The sequence below is a fragment of the Capricornis sumatraensis genome, chromosome 2 (assembly GCF_032405125.1).
Source record: "Capricornis sumatraensis isolate serow.1 chromosome 2, serow.2, whole genome shotgun sequence".
In the NCBI taxonomy this organism is placed as follows: Eukaryota; Metazoa; Chordata; class Mammalia; order Artiodactyla; family Bovidae; genus Capricornis; species Capricornis sumatraensis.
Window position 1 is genome coordinate 102,220,161 of NC_091070.1, and position 14,010 is coordinate 102,234,170.

Sequence of the window (14,010 nt, forward strand, 5' to 3'; positions counted from 1 at the left end):
TGGATCCTTACGTCACATCATATGCATGTTAGTCGCTCAGTCATGCCCGACTCTTTGTGACCCCATGGACTGCAATCCACCAGGTTCCTCTGTCCATGAGATTTTCCAGGCAAGGACACTGGAGTGGGTTGCCATTTCCTTCTCCAGGGGATCTTTCCAACCCAGGATCGAACCCGGGTCTCCTGCACTGCAGGCAAATTCTTTACCAACTGAGCTACAAGGGAAGCCCTAAGTAACTAAAAATGATCAAAGATTTAAATGTAAGAACCAAAACTTTAAAACTCTTAGAAGGAAACAGATCTCAATCTTCATGAAAACTAGAACCACAATAATCACTTCACATTCATTAAGATGGCTATAGTAATTTAAGAAAAAACATAGCATATAAGAAGAAAATGCTAAGAAATTGGAACTCTGATACATATCTGGTAGGGATGCATTACAGTACAACTATTTGGAAAGCAGTTTGGAAGTATGTCAAAAACTGAAACAGTTACCCTGAAGTAAAGTCGCTCAGTCGTGTCCGACTCTTTGCGTGTCCGACTCTGTGGCCTACCAGGCTCCTCAGTCCATGGGATTTTCCAGGCAAGAGTACTGGAGTGGGTTGCCATTTCCTTCTCCAGAGGATCTTCCCAACCCAGGGATCAAACTCGGGTCTCCTGCACTGCAGGCAGACGCTTTACCGCCTGAGCCACCAGAGAAGCCCTTAGCTGAAATAGTAACCCTATGAGCCAGCAATTCTACAAAATGTAGAGTTTTCAGAGAACTGAAAACATACCACATAAAATCTTGTACACAAAAGTTCATAGCTGCATTATTGACAACAGGCAGAAAGGGAAGGGAAGTAATTCAAATGTCTACCAACTCATACTGAGTGAAGTAAGTCAGACAGAGAAGGAGAAATATCTTATAATATCCCTTATATGTGGAATCTAAAAAGAAATGATACAAATGAACTTACAAAACAGAGATTCACAGACTTAGAAAATAAACTTGTGGTTGCCAGGAGGAAGGGAGTTTCACAAGGTCATGTACAGGTTGCTATACTCAAAACGGATAACCAACAAGAACCTTCTGTATAGCACATGGAAGTCTATTCAATGTTATGTGCCAGCCTGGATAGGACGGGAGTATGGGGGTGAATGGATACACGTATATGTATGGCTGAGTCCCTCTGTTATTGAACTCAAACTACCACAACATTGTTAATCAACTATAACCCAATACAAATAAAAAGTTTTGAAGTTTAGGGAAAAAAGATATTTCCCCCCCTGCCAAAAAAGTGACTAATTCATTTCCTCATAATAAAATATACATACAATGAAGTATTATTCAGGCATAAAAAGAAAGAATAATACATGGTGCAACATGGATGAACCTTAAAACTATTACAGTAAGCACAAGAAGCCAGTCTGAAAGGCTACATATTATATGGTTCATTTACATTAAAATTACGAAATAAGCTTATCTAGAGAAACCAGAAAGCAGATGTAGTGACTGCCAAGAGCTGGCAGAGGGGGAACGGGTGTGACTGATAACTGGTATGGGCTTTCTCTTTTGGATGGTGAAAATATACTGGAATTAGGTAGTAGTGACTGCTATACAACTTTATGAATATAGTAAAAAAGCAATGAACCAAACACTTAAAAAGATGAATTTTTATGAAATGTGAACTGTATCTAAGTAGTTTCAAAAAAATTACTGACTTCCACTTTTTAGTCAAGATGGAATAAGAAGAACCAGATTTACTATCACATCTGAACAACCGAAAAACAACAGAATATACATTCTTTTTAAGTACACATGATATATTTACCAATACAGAAAACATTTACTTAGGGGACATAAAATAAGTCTCAATATATTTAAAAGACTTCAAGTTCCACATAAATATGCTCTGTGTCCAAAATAGAATTAAATTAGAAATCACTAACACAAAGAAATATTTGAAAACTATAAAATAACAAATGGTCAAAAAAGAAATCACAGAATTACAAAATATTTTTAACTTGTTTTTTCCTTTTATTAAAGCAAAACATATCTTGATTTATGCACTGCAGGTAACACAGTGCTTAAAAGCAAATTTATAGCACAATAACACCTATATTAGAAAGATAAAGGTACCATAACAATGACTTTCGCTTCCACTCTAAAAGCTATAACAAGGAGACCAATGAAATCAAAAGTCAAAAGACAGCTGGAAATAATGAATATAAGAGCAGAAATCAATGAAAAAGAAAACAGGAAAACACAGAAAACTGATAAAACCAGAAACTGGTGCTTTGAAAAAACAAATAAAATTAATGCACCTCTAATCGGATTAATCAAGAAAAAGAAAGGGTGGAGGAACTTATTATCAATATCAAAAATGAGAGCAGTTAACACACAACATCATTATGACTACTTGAGCATGTAATATAATACTGTGAACAACTTTATACAATAAATTCAATGATAGAGAGAGCTAACAAAAGCCTTGAAATATAAATACTAAACAAAATTTACTCAAGACGTTTTCCATTTTTCTTAAACTGTAGTTAGAATTTTCACCAAAGAAAACTCCAGGCCCAGACTGCTCTACTGGTGAAATCTGCTGAATATTTATTTCAAATAATGAAAATTTTGTACCAACTCTTTCAGAAAATTAAAGAGAATAGTACACTTCCAAACTCACTGGCACAAGATGATGGATCGATATCCTTAATGTACACACAAAAATTCTAAAACAATTTTAGCAAACTGAATAAATCAGTGTAAGAAAACAGATAATACATCACGACTCAAGGAGATTTATTTCTGAAATGCAAAAACAGTTTGACACTCAAATCAATACAATCCATGATATTAACAAACAGAAACAGAAAATCATATGATCACTGCAATAAGTGCAAAATAGACATTTGAAAAATAACCAAGTAACAGTTCACAATAAGAGCTCTCAGCAAAATTGAAAGGAACTTTCTTCAATCTGACAATGAATATTTATTTTAAAAAAATCATACTAAATAATGAAAGCCTGGATGCTTTCCCTCTACGATTAGAATAAGAAAAGGAAGTTGGCTCTCTCACCACTTCTGTTCAACACTGTCTAGAATTTTAGAGTACAATAAGATAAGAAAAAGAAATAAAAGGAAATCAGACAGAAAAGAAATAAAATGTCTCAGATGACATGACTGTTTATGTAGAATAATAAAGTTGGCTTAAAGCTCAACATTTGGAAAACAAAGACCATGGCATCTGGTCCCATCACTATATGGCAAATAGATGGAGAAACAGTGGAAACAGTGGCAGACTTTATTTTGGGGGGCTCCAAAATCACTGCAGATGGTGATTGTAGCCATGAAATTAAAAGACACTTACTCCTTAGGAGAAAAGTTATGACCAACCTAGACGGCATATTAAAAAGTAGAGACGTTACTTTGCCAACAAAGATCCATCTAGTCAAGGCGATGGTTTTTCCAGTAGTCATGTATGGATATGAGAGTTGGAGTATAAAGAAAGCTGGGCACTGAAGAATTGATGCTTCTGAACTACAGTGTTGGAGAAGACTCTTGAGAGTCCCTCGGACTGCAAGGAGATCCAACCAGTCCATCCTAAAGAAATCAGTCCTGAATATTCATTGGCAGGACTGATGATGAAGCTGAAACTCCAGTACTCTGGCCACCTGATGCAAAGAGCTGACTCATTTGAAAAGACCCTGATGCTGGGAAAGATTGAAAGTGGGAGAAGGGGATGACAGAGGATGAGATGGTTGGATGGCATCACTGACTCAATGGACATGGGCTCCGGGAGTTGGTGATGGACAGGGACGCCTAGCCTGCTACAGTTCATAGGGTCACAAAGAGTCGGACATGACTGAGCGACTGAACTGAGAGAATCATAAAAAAGGGGAATGGACTAACATTTAGGAAGTTTGATGGACACAGATGAACACAATACTCCCTTGGTAACCATGAGGATGAGTTCCAGGAGAACCTAACAAATATAAATCTGTGGATGTTCAAGTCCCTTACACAAAATGGAACATTTCAGTCAACCCTCAGTAGCCATAAACGAGAAACTTGCGGACATGGAGGGACGACCATATGTAAAAACAGACAACATGAGGGATTAAAACCACATTTTAGGGACTTGGCCTGGCAATCCAGTGATTAAGATTTTGCCTTCCAATGCAGGAGGCATGGGTTTGATCCCTGGTCGGAAAGCTAAGATTCTACATGCCTCACAGCCAAAACATCAAAACATAAAACAGAAGCAATATTATAACAAATTGAATGAAGATTTTTTAAAACGGTCTACATCAAAATAAAAAAAAAACAAAAAAAAAACACATTTTGATATCTACTTGTTGTTCAGTCACTAAGTCGTGTCCAACTCCTTGCAACCCCATGAACTGCAGCACACCAGGCTTCCCTGTCCTTCACTATCTCCCAGAGTTTGCTCAAACTTACATTCTTTGAGTTGGTGATGCCATTCAGCCATCTCAGCCTCTGTTACTCCCTTCTCCCCTTGCCTTCAATCTTTCCCAGCATCAGTCTTTTCCAACCAGTTGGCTCTTTGCATCAGGTGGCCAAAGTATTGAAGCTTCAGCTTCAGCATCAGTCCTTTCAATGAATATTCTGAGTTGATGTCCATTACAATTGACTGGTTTCAGATCTCCGTGCTGTCCAAGGAACTCCCAAGTCTTCTCTAGCACCACAATTTGAAAGCACTCAGCATTCAATTCTTCAGCATTCAGCTTTCTTTAGGGTCCTACTCTCACATCCATGTATGACTACTGAAAAAACATAGCTTTGATTACACAGTCCTTTGCCAGCAAGGTGATGTCTCTGCTTTTTAATATAGTATCTAGGTTTGGGATAGCTTTTCTTCCAAGGAGCAAGTGCCTTTTAATTTCATAGCTGCAGTCACCATCCATAGTGACTTTGGAGCCCAAGAAAATAGTCTCACTACTTCCTTTTTTTTCCCATCTATTTGCCATGAAGTGATAGGACTATTGAGCTTAAAGCCCACTTTTTCACTCTTCTTTCATCACCATCAACAGGCTCTTTATTCCTCTTTGCTTTCTGCCATTAGAGTGGCATCATCTGCATATCTGAGGTTGTTCATATTTCTCCCGGCAATTTTGATTCCAGCTTGTGAGTCTGCCAACCCGACATTTTGCATGATGTACTCTGCGTATAAGTTGAGTAAGCAGGGTGACAATATACAGCCTTGACGTACTCCTTTCCCAATCTGGAACCAGTTCCTTATTCATGTCTGGTCCTAATTGTTGTTTCTTGTCCTGAATATAAGTTTCTCAGGAGGCAGATAAAGTGGTCTGATATTCTCATCTCTTTAAGAATTTTCCAGTTTGTTGTGATTCACATAGTCAAAGGCTTTAGTGCAGTCAATGAAACAAATGTAGATGTGTTTTGGAATTCCCTTGCTTCTTCTATGAGATCCAGTGGACTTTGGCAATTTGATCTCTGGTTTCTCTGCATTTTCTAAAACCAGGTTTTACATGTGGAAGTTCTCGGTTTATATACTACTGTTGAAGCCTAATTGAAGGATTTGAGCACTACCTTGCTAGTATGTGATCTGAGTGCAACTGTACAGTAGTTTGAACATTCTTTGGCATTGCCTTTCTTTGGGATTGGAATGAAAACTGATCTTTTCCAGTTCTGTGGCCATTGTTGAGTTTTCCAAGTTTGCTGGCATATTGAATGTAACACTTTAACAGCATTATCTTTTAGGATTTTAAATAGCTCAGCTAGAAATCCATCACCTCCTCTAGCTTTGTTCATAGTAATGCTTCCTACGATGCACTTGACTTCACACTCCAGGATGTCTGCCTCTAGTATCTACTAGAATGTCTAAAATTTTTAAAACAATGAATGCATCAGGTTTGAAGGAAGAAAGCTACAACAGTGTAATAGTAGCAAACTTCAACATACCACATAAACAATGGATAAATCATACTGACAGAAAGTCAACAAGGAAACATTAGACTTGACATATTTAGATCAAATGAATCTAATACATATAGAGAGAATATTCGATCCAACGGCAACAGAACATCCTTCTTAAGTGCACACAGAACATTCTCCAAGATAAATCATATTAGATCAAAGAACACGTATTAGCAAATTTCAAAGAATAAATCATACCAAGTATCTTTTCTGACCACAGTGCTATGAAAATAGAAATCAATAGGAAGAAAACTGAAAATTTGACCAACATGTGGAAGTTAAATAACACATTCCTGGACAACCAGATCATCAAAGAAAGAAAAGAATCAAAAATATCTTGATACAAGTGAAAATAGAAATAAAACATATGGGATGCAGCAAAAGTAGTTCTAAGCAGGAAGTTCACAGCAATCAATGCCTACATTAGAAAAAAAAAGATCTCAAATAAACCACCTAAATTTACACACTGAAGAACTAGAAAAGAAACACAAAGTCCAAAGTTGGCAGAAGGAAAGAGATGATAAATATCAGAGCAGAGAGGGCTGCTGTTGCCAGTAACCCCGTCCCCTCTGTGAGCCACTGTAGACCCATGCCTCCACAGGAGACCCTCCAACACTAGCAGAGGATGCTATAATATCCTTCATGGTATCCATGGCAACTGTACTTGTAACCGGAGGATTTTTTTGAGCTTTGTCACAAAGAAGAGCCAACACCCTCATCTCACAGTAGAGTTCAGGCCAGAGATCTAGGGCTTCTTATACCATGGCCTCAACTGAACTGGATTTTACCGTCATGGTGCCTGTGAACATCAAAGCAACCTCAGCCTGGCGAGCCTGTTTCCAGCCACAAGCTTCATTGGAACAAGCCGATTCCTTTCCAAGAAAATCAACCTTGGAACTCAACTTTCCATCCTTTCCTACAAAGTCCACCACTTCCCACGGAAACTGAGTCATCTGGTGACTCTCTCTTCTTCCAATATCTCCTTCACCATCAAAACTTTCCACAGTCTGGGCCATCCTGATTTCCAACGGTACAATAATAGTCTTCGGATTGGCCTTTCAACACCACCCTCACCTAAATCAATCATTAAGGTTTTCCTGGAATCCTAAGTACGATTTCTTATCTTTCTTACCTTTTACTGAAAGGAAATCACAAATAGGCTAAACAGAATTTTGAGGATATAGCCTAAATGCGTAATGAGTTTCCAAGCTAAAACTTGCACACACTAGTTGGACATGAAATAAAGTGAAAGCTAAAGTCACTTAGTCATGTCCAACTCTCTGTAACTCCAAGGACTACAAGTCCATGGAATTCTCCAGGACAGAATACTGGAGTGGGTATTCCTTTCTCTAGGGGATCTTCCCAACCCAGCGATCAAACCCAGGTCTCCTGCATTGCAGGCAGATTCTTTACCAGCTGAGCCACCAGGGAAGTCCAGGAATACTGGAGTGAGTAGCCTATCCCTTCTCCAAGGGATTTTCCTGACCCAGGAATTAAACGGGGGTGTTCTACATTGCAGGTGGATTCTTTACCAAATTTTGTTAATCTTTTCAAAAAACCAACCACTAGTTTCACTAATCTTTTATTTTTCTATTCTCTATTTTATTCATTTCTTCTCTGATCTTTTTTTTTTAACCACAAATTATCTAAAGTTTTTATTTTAGCCTAAAATGGGCTGTGCTAAGTCACTTCAGTCGTGTCTGACTCTATGGACCATAGCCCACCAGGTTCCTTCATGGTAGTCTCCAGGCAAGAACACTGGAGCAGGCTGCCATGCCCTCCTCCAGGGGATCTTGCTGACCCAGGAATTGAACCTCTCTGAGGTTTCCTGCAAAGGTAAGCCTGCTCTTACCTACAAATTACCCTGGGATTCCCAGGTTGCGCAAGTGGTAAAGAGACAATGCAGGAAACCTCAAAGAAACAGGTTCAAAAAAAAGATAAGAGCAGAAATGAACAAAATAAAAAAATCAGAGCAGAAATGAATAAAATAGAGAACAGGAAAATAATAGAAAAAGATCAGTGAAACTAAGAGTTGGTTTTTTGAAAAGATTAACAAAATTGACAAACTTTGGGTTAGACTTAACAAGATTATAAAATATAGATGAAAGAAAAGACGTTACAGCTGAAACCACTGAAACATATAAGATACTAATATGAAAATTATACAGCAACTAATTACATAATCACCAATAAATTCAGAGGAACATATATCTGACCAAGACTGAATCATGAGAAGAGAAATCTGAAAAGACAAACAATGAGTAAAGAGATTAAATTAAAAACTTCCCAACAACAACAGAAAAGCCTTTGGCCAGATAGCTTCACAGGTTTTAAATGTTTTCCACACATTTAAAGAAGAATTAATAGCAATCCTTCTCAAACTCTTCCAAAAAACTGAAAAGAAGAGAACACTCCCAAACTCATTTTCTGAGGTAAGCCTCAGAAAGGTTACCCTCACATCAAGGCCAGATAAGGATACTATAAGAAAACCACAAGCCAACATTTCTGATGAATACAGAGGCAAAAATTCTCAACAAAATACTAGCAAATCAAATTCAAAAGCACATTAAAAGTATCATACACCATAATCATGTGGGACTTATCACCTGGATGCAAGGATGATTCAATATAAAGAAATCAATAATTGTAATACACCTCATTAATGGAATGAAAGGTAAAAATCATATGATTGTCTCAAAAGATGCAGAAAAAGCATCTAATTCAACATCTTTCAAGATAAAAATTCTTAGCAAACTAGGTATAGAAGGAATATACCTCAACATAATAAAGGCCATACATGACAAGTCCACAGGTAACATCATACTCAATGGTGAAGTTGAAGAAAGCTTTTCCTCTACAACCAAGAACAAGACAAGGAAGTTCAGTTTTCATCACTTTTATTCAACACAGTACAGGAAGTTCCAGTCAGAGTAATAATTGGACAGGAAAAGGAAATAGAAGGCATCTAAACTGGAAATGAAAAGTAAAATTCTCTCCAATTGAAGATGACCTCATCTTATATACAGAATATTCTGAAGACTCCACCAAAAATTTGTCAGTGCTAACAAGTGAATTGAGTAGCTTTAAGATATAACATAAACAAAGAACAGTTTCATTTCTATACAATAAAACAATGAACTATCTGAAAAAGAAACAAAGAAAATGGCCCATTAGCATCAAAAACATCAGAATATATTTAGGAATAAATTTAATCAGGGAGCTGAAAGATCTATCTGGTGTTTATATGACACAAAGATGAGAAATACTGAAGGCACAAACAAACGGAAAGATAGGTTTCCTCATGTATGAAAATAGTTAATATTATACCATACTGCCAAACAGCCATATTCATGGCAATCCCCATCAAAACGCCAAAGGCATTTTTTCACAGAAATAGAATTCTAAGAAATCCAAAATTTGTATGGAATCGCCAAAGACTCCAAATAGCCAAAGCAATCTTAAAAAATTAAAATAAGGCTGCAGGCATCAAATGTCTTGATCTCAGGCTATATTACAAAATTGTTTAATCAAAACATTATGGTATTGTCTTACGAACAGACACATAGACCAATGAAACAGAAGAGCCCAGAAAATAACCCATGCATATACAGTAAATTAATTTACAACAAAGGAGCAAAGACTACCCAATGGGGAAAGAACAGTCTCTTCACTAAATGGTGCTGGGAAAACTGGATGTTCACATGCCAAAGAAAATTACCATGAAATGGATTAAGGACTTATGTTTAAGATCTGAAGGCAATAAAATTCCTAGGGGGGAAATGTGAAAAGCTCTTGACCTTGATCTTGGCAAAGGTATTTTTGGACAGGACAAAAACAAAAGCAAAAATCAACAACTGATAATTGCATCAAACTTAAAGCTCTGAATAGCAACAGAAGCAACCAACAACATTAAGAAGCAACTTACAGAAGAGGAGAAAAATATATGCAAACCTTCTATTTGATAAGGGATTAACATTAAAAATATATAAGGAGCTCATCTAACTAAATAGCAAAAAAAAAAAAAAACAAGTAATCCAATTAAAAAATGGGCAAAGGCCCTGAATAAACATTTTTCCAAAGAAAATATACAAATGGCCAAAAAGGACACAAAAAGGTGTTCAGCACCACGAATCATCAGAAAAATGCAAATCAAAACCACAATAAGGGAGGTCCCTTGTGGTCCCATGGTTAGGACTTGGTGCTTTCAATGCTGTGGCATCAGTTCAACCCGGAAGATGTGCAAAATGGACCAAAAATAAATAAATAAATAAAGCACAATGAAATATTTTCTCACACTGTTTAGAATGAAGTGAAATGAAGTTGCTCAATCATGTCCGACTCTTTGCGACCCTGTGGACTGTAGATTATCAGGCTCCTCTGTCCATGGGATTTTCTAGGCAAGAGTGCTGGAGTGGACTGCCATTGTTTAGAAGGACTATCACCAAAAATATGAGATAAGTACTGATAAAGGCATGGAGAAAAGGGAACCCTTGTGCACCATTTGTGGTAAGGAAAACTGATACAGTCAACTACAGGAAACAGTATGGAGATTCCCCAAAAACTTTTAACCAGAACTATCGTATAATCCAGCAATCCCACTCTCAGGTACATATCTGAAGGAAATGAAAATACTATCTTACAGCAGACATTATCCTCAAGGATGAAAAACTGAAAGCATTTCCCCTAACATCAGCAACAAGACAAGGGTGCCCACTCTCACCACTACTATTCAACATAGTTTTGTAAGGTTTGGCCACAGCAATCAGAGCAGAAAAAGAAATAAAAAGGATCCAGATTGGAACAAAGTAAAATTCTCACTGTCTGCAGATGATATGATCCTCTACACAGAAAACCCTAAAGACTCCACCAGAAAATTACTAGAGCTAATCAATGAATATAGTAAAGTTGCAGGATATAAAATTAACACACAGAAATCCCATGCATTCCTATACACTAACAATGAGAAAACAGAAACAGAAATTAAGGAAACAATTCCATTCACCATTGCAAGAAAAGAATAAAATAATTAGGAATACATCTACGTAGAACAAAAGACCTATATATAGAAAACTATAAAACACTGGTGAAAGAGATCAAAGAGGACACTAATAGATGGAGAAATATACCATGTTCATGGATCAGAAGAATCAATATAGTGAAAATGAGTATACTACCCAAAGCAATCTATATTCAATGCAATCCCTATCAAGCTACCAACGGTATTTTTCACAGAACTAGAACAAATAATTTCACAATTTGTATAGAAATACAAAAAACCTCGAACAGCCAAAACAATCTTGAAACAGAAGAATGGACCTGGAGGAATCAACCTGCCTGACTTCAGTCTCTACTACAAAGCCACAGTCATCGAGATAGTATGGTACTGGCACAAAGACAGAAATATAGATCAATGGAACAAAACAGAAAGCCCAGATATAAATCCATGCACCTATGGACACCTTATCTTCAACAAAGGAGGCAAGAATATACAATGGAGAAAAGACAATCTCTTTAACAAATGACACTGGGAAAACTGGTCAACCACTTGTAAAAGAATGAAACTAGAACACTTTCTAACACCATACCACCATACACAAAAATAAACTCAAAATGGATTAAAGATCTAAACATAAGACCAGAAACTATAAAACTCCCAGAGGAAAACATAGGCAAAACACTCTGTGACATAAATCACAGCAGAATCCTCTATGACCCACCTCCCAGAATACTGGAAATAAAAGCAAAAATAAACAAATCGGACCTAATTAAAATTAAAAGCTTTTGCATAACAAAGGAAACTATAAGCAAGGTGAAAAGACAGCCTTCAGAATGGGAGAAAATAATAGCAAATGAAGCAACTGACAAACAACTAATCTCAAAAATATACAAGCAGCTCCTGTAGCTCAAGTCCAGAAAAATAAACGACCCAATCAAAATATGGGCCAAAGAACTAAACAGACATTTCTCCAAAGAAGACATACAGATGGCTAACAAACACATGAAAAGATGCTCAACATCACTCATTATCAGAGAAATGCAAATCACAACCACAATGAGGTACCATCTCACGCAGGTCAGAATGGCTGCTATCCAAAAGTCTACAAGCAATAAACGCTAGAGAGGGTGCGGAGAAAAGGGAACCAACCCTCTTACACTGTTGGTGGGAATGCAAACTAGTACAGCCACTAAGGAGAACAGTGTGGAGATTCCTTAAAAAACTGGAAATAGAACTGCCATTGACCCAGCAATCCCACTGCTGGGCCTACACACCAAGAAAACCAGAATTGAAAGAGACACGGCGTACCCCAGTGTTCATCGCAGCACTATTTACAATAGCCAGGACATGGAAGCAACCTATATGCCCATTGACAGATGAATGGATAAGAAAGCTGTGGTACATATACACAATGGAATATTACTCAGCTATTAAAGAGAATGCATTTGAATCAGTTCTAATGAGGTGGATGAAACTGGAGCCTATTATACAGAGTAAATCAGAAAGAAAATACAGAAAGTATTTTCTGTATAAATACAGAAAATCAGAAAGTTAACACAGAAGTAAATCAGAAAGAAAAACACCAATATAGGTGTTTGTCAATGGATTAATGCATAAAGAAAATATGATAAACATACATACACACACACACAATGGAATATTAGCCATAAAAACGAAGGAAATCCTGACATTTGCAACACAAAAATGAACACTGAAGGCAAGATAGAGAATGACAAATACTTTGTAAGATCACTTATATGTGGACTCTAAAAATGTTCCACTAACAGAAACAGAGAAGACTGGTAGCAGAGGTTGGAAGATGGAGGAAATGAGATGTTCAGAAAAATATAAACGTTCAGTTATAAGATGAGTAAGTTCTGGAATCTAATCTACAGCATGTTGGTTACAGTTAACATTACTGTGCTATATACTTGAAAGATACTGAGAGAGTATATATTAAATGTTCTCACAATCATCACAACAACAAAATGCCAATTATGTGACATGATAAATGTGATGACTAAGCTTATTGCAGTAATCATTTTGAAATACATATACATATCAAATTATTCTATTTTACACATTAAATTTATATAATGATATATGTAAAGTATATCACAATAAAGGCGGGAAAAAAATAGAGTAAAAGGATATCCATGAAACTAAAACAAGTGGTTATATGCTTCAGCGAGCAGAAAGAAATGAAGACAGAAACAGAAGTGGGAGCCATATATACTTTATTTTTATACCATGAGAAGTTCAGTTCAGTCACTCAGTTGTGGCCGACTCTTTGCGAGCCCATGGACTGCAGCACGCCAGGCTTCCCTGTCCATCACCAACTCCCAGAGCTTGCTCAAACTCACGTCCATCAAGTCAGTGATGCCATCCAACTATCTCATCCTCTGTCATCTACTTCTCTTCCTGTCTTCAATCTTTCCCAGCATCGGGGTCTTTTCCAATGACTCAGTTCTTCGCATCAGGTGGCCAAAGTATTGGCACTTCAGCATCAGTCCTTCAAGTGAATATTCAGGACTGATTTCCTTTAAGATTGACTGATTGGATCTCCTTGCAGTCCAAGGGATTCACAAGAGTCTTCTCCAACACCACAGTTCAAAAGCATCAATTCTTCAGCACTAAGCTTTCTCTGTAAGTCCAACTCTCATATCTGGAAAAAACAAAGCTTTGACTAGATGGACCTTTGCTGGCAATGTTATGTCTCTGCTTTTTAATTTACTATGCTGTCTAGGTCTGTCATAGCTCTTCTTCCAAGAAGCAAGTGTCTTTTAATTTTGTGGCTTTAGTCACCGTCCACAGTGATTCTGGAGACCAAGAAAAAGAAATCTGACACTGTTTCCACTTTTTCTCCCATCAGTTTGCCATAAGCATATATCATTTTGATTCATTCCCCTTAAGAATGGTTTTAAGTTTTAAAATAAATAATACATTTCTAAACTGTATTTATACATTATTCCACAATCAAAGACAGAAAAAAAAAATTATAGCTTAGTAGTCACGGTGCACAAGCTTAGCTGCTCTGCAGCATGTAGGACCCTCCCGGATCAG

General features: G+C 37.1%; 1 protein-coding gene and 1 pseudogene across 7 annotated transcripts in view; one reads left to right on the plus strand and one right to left on the minus strand.

The window, feature by feature from the left end:
- DCAF6 (DDB1 and CUL4 associated factor 6) overlaps positions 1 to 14,010 on the minus strand; it is a 183,305-nt gene that overhangs the window by 129,212 nt on the left and 40,083 nt on the right. The window lies entirely within an intron of this gene.
- Positions 4,070 to 7,060, plus strand: LOC138073502 (myc target protein 1 pseudogene; annotated as a pseudogene).